Below are 4405 nucleotides of genomic sequence, written 5' to 3' on the forward strand. Positions count from 1 at the left end.
TTGGTTACATCGCGAGGTACTTGACCTCTATATGATACATTTTACAAACATTGCATTCGTTTTTAAAAGACAAACTTTCTTTACATCGAAAGTTGATGGCATTCGTACCATTTCATAACATATACAACTATAAATGACTTAATAATAATCTTGATGAACTCAACGACTCGAATGCAACGTCTTTTGAAATATGTCATGAATGACTCCAAGTAATATCCTTAAAATGAGCAAATGCACAGCGGAAGATTTCTTTCATACCTGAGAATAAACATGCTTTAAAGTGTCAACCAAAAGGTTGGTGAGTTCATTAGTTTAACATAAATAATCATTTCCATCATTTTAATAGACCACAAGATTTTCATTTTCAGTTCTTATAAATATACGTCCCATGCATAGAGACAAAATATCATTCATATGGATTGAACAACTGGTAACCGACATTAACAAGATGCATATAAGAATATCCCCTATCATTCCGGGAAATCCTTCGGACATGATATAAAACAACATCGAAGTACTAAAGCATCCAGTACTTTGGATGGGGTTCGTCGGGCCCATAGATCTATCTTTAGGATTCGCGTCAATTAGTAGACTGGTTTACTAATTCTTAGGTTACCAAGTAAAAAGGGGCATATTCGGCTTCGATCATTCAACCATATAATGTAGTTTCGATTACTTGTGTCTATTTCGTAAAACATTTATAAAAGCGCATGTATTCTCAGTCCCAAAAATATATATTGCAAAAGCATTTAAAAAGGGAGTAATGAAACTCACCATACTGTATTTTGTAGTAAAAATACATAGAACGACAATGAACAAGTATAGGGTTGGCCTCGGATTCACGAACCTATATCATTTGTGGAGATATTAATACACGTAATCGTAATCGATCAATTATATATATATTTTTGTTATTAATAATATACTTGTTATACTATATGTTATTTAGATAAATTTAATATATTTAGTTTATATGTTTTATATAATTATTACTTATCATTAATAATAAATACTATATATTAAGGTTTTGTATATATTTATATATTAATTGATATAGCTTAGCTAATATCTTTTTAGTAATAAAAGTATAACGTAATGTATTTTTATATAAAAGTATCTTTTTATGATAATATTGATAGTTTTAGTGATAACAAAATAATAATCTTATAAGAATGATAATAATGATAATAAGTTTAATAATAATAATAATAATAATAATAATAATAATAATAATAATAATAATAATAATAATAATAATAATAATAATAATAATAATAATAATAATAATAATAGTAAAGATGTTACTTTTAATGATTCTATTAGTTTTAACAAAAACGACAGGTTTGAAAATAATGTTACTTTTAGTAATAATGGTATTGCTAATAATACTAATACTGATAATAATAATAATTATAATAATTTTACTACTGATGATATTAGTGATAATGATAATACTAATAATAATAATAATAATAATAATAATTGTAATAATAATAATAATATAATGTTTATAATAACCATACCTAAATCATAGTTACATTTATACTTATAATTATAATTATGTTTCTTATTATCACTTTTAAGCTCATGATCGAGATTGTGATCATAATCATAATATCTTTATAACCTTACTTATGTCCATAAGCATTTCTATATATTTATTATTTTTATTATTTTAACCACAATCACATTTATTAATCTCTTAGTGTATATAATCATACTTAAATCAAAAATCACAACGAGTTTATATCATTTTATTATCATCCTTATTATTTTTGTAGTAGTATAAAAATAATAATCCTACTTGTAATTAAAATTATGATAATAGTACTAAAAGGGTAATTACTACTTTTATTGATAAAAATAATAATACTAACAACTAATATAGTAGTAATAATAACAATAACTAATAACAACAATAATATTAACAATAATGATAATAATAATAATAATAATAATAATAATAATAATAATAATAATAATAATAATAATAATAATAATAATAATAATAATAATAATAATAATAATGATGATGATGAAGATAGACTACCTCTTAGGGTTTTAAAAAAAATGGCAGTCCTTGCAGGGACTCGAACCCACGACCTCCCGCTCACCCGTCGCTCTATTTAACCAGCTGGGCTGTGCCCATTTTCTGTTTTAATACAGGACCCGTTTCTATTTAACCTGTATTCATTAGTTATAGTTCTTCATCTTCTTCTTTAATACCAATCACAGAGATCGTACTAGGTACCAACGAAATGGGTTTTAGGAATTACAAAAAAAAAAAAAAAAATTAACCAAACATAATGTAATTTCAAATTAATCAAACGCCAAAAAAAAATATAATAAGAAAATATTATAGCGACTGCTGTCGCAAGTGGGTAAAAAAATTATTTTTTTTGATTTTTAATGTGTTTTAGAAAATTGTTATAACATGAATTTGGTTTCAAATCAAACGTATAAACTTTCTGTAACCTCAATTGGATCCAAAACTTTGAATTGAACTCGAATTTTGCCAAGAACATTTTGTTTGACTTTTTGGAACTCTAACTTTGACTCTGCAATTAGAACTCGATATCACGAATTAGAACCTGAGATTTTGGAGAAAGATCGAGTAAAATATTCCTAACACAATGGCATTTACACAATTGGAAGATTGATTCGAATTTGAGGTTTTGCTGAAAAGTATTACGAACAGTGTATATATCTGTTGTTTTTCTCCTTTTTTTTCGATCGACTAATAAGAATTGTAAGTGATAATTGGTTATGGATAGGTTGAATAATTTGTTTAACACTTGAGTGGGATGGAATATATAAAGGAAATTAGTACGTAAACACCTCAGACAATTCAACGATCAGGAAAAGAAAAATAAAAAAAAAAAATTAAAAGTAGACAAGAACACGTAACAGAATTTGTTTGATAGTTGGAATAGAATTCGATATGGAGCAGTTATAGTACAAATCATGAACAGCAAAAATAAACTAAATTGATTTGGATGGGCAAAGTTACGCGTGATCTCAGTAACATATATATCTTTTTTTTATATATAACCGTATTTATATTTATTTATTTATCTGTTATATAATATCTGTTATATATTTATATATATCCATTGTACATATCTGTTATAATTATATTTTGTTTATATCTGTATTATAAAGTATATAATCAATATTCATATATATATATATATATATATATATATATATATATATATATATATATATATAAAGTAATAATAATATTTCCCATTAATAAACATTATATTATTAATACTTATTATTAATTATAGAAACAGAAATACTAATAATAATAATAATAATAATAATAATAATAATAATAATAATAATAATAATAATAATAATAATAATAATAATAATAATAATAGAAACACTTATAATAATAATAAAAGTAAATATAATAGCAATATAATAATTTTAATAATAAAAATGATGATAAAAATATTATTAATAGCACTATTAGTAATAATATTAATATAATATTATTAAAAGATAATAATACTAACAGTAATAATAATCTAATAATTTATACATATCTGATTTCATATTTATACCATACTATTATTACTACTGATATTAATAGGTTTATTTTAATAATACCAAAAGTAATAATATTATAACAACTATATTTTAACTTGTACTTAATATTTTACATTATTATTTATGTTGTATTATATAATATATTCAATTTATTAATATTTACATGTATATTTATGTATAATTGTAATTACTTACATTTATATATATATATATATATATATATATATATATATATATATATATATATATACAACAATTGTTCGTGAATCGTCGGGCATGGTCAAAGGTCAAATGATTTTATAAAGTAGTTCAAAAATTTTGAGACTCAACTTTACAGACTTTGCTTATCATATAGAAATCATATAAAGATTAAGTTTAAATTTAGTCAGAAATTCGCGGGTCATCACACAAAAGCAAGTCGAAAAAGTCGGGTCGTTACATTAGCCCTTGCCATGGAGATGTCCCCCGAAAAGGTCTCCGTTGGCGTTTTTCTCTCAGCCATCATGCCAGATTACGTACACACGCCGTCTTATGTATTAGAGCAGGTAAATGATTATAACATGCATGTATTCTGGCACTACCTAACTCAAAACAACTTTATTATGTATCTATACATTTGAAATTATCAAAACTTTCATGACCTAATCAAACACAACAAAGCTTGTTTATACTAGCTGCACCTATAATCCCTATCATCCCAAAGAGCTTAGTGGTTGGGTCATGATTTCCTCACAAGAAGTCGTAAGTTCGAACTTCGCTAGTAGCATACTTGGGTTGACTAGAGAAAAGGGTCAGATTCGGTCACGGGAAAACTCGGTTACGTAACGTACAATTGAGTAAAAAA

Source organism: Rutidosis leptorrhynchoides, chromosome 7 (genome assembly GCF_046630445.1).
Source record: "Rutidosis leptorrhynchoides isolate AG116_Rl617_1_P2 chromosome 7, CSIRO_AGI_Rlap_v1, whole genome shotgun sequence".
NCBI lineage: Eukaryota > Viridiplantae > Streptophyta > Magnoliopsida > Asterales > Asteraceae > Rutidosis > Rutidosis leptorrhynchoides.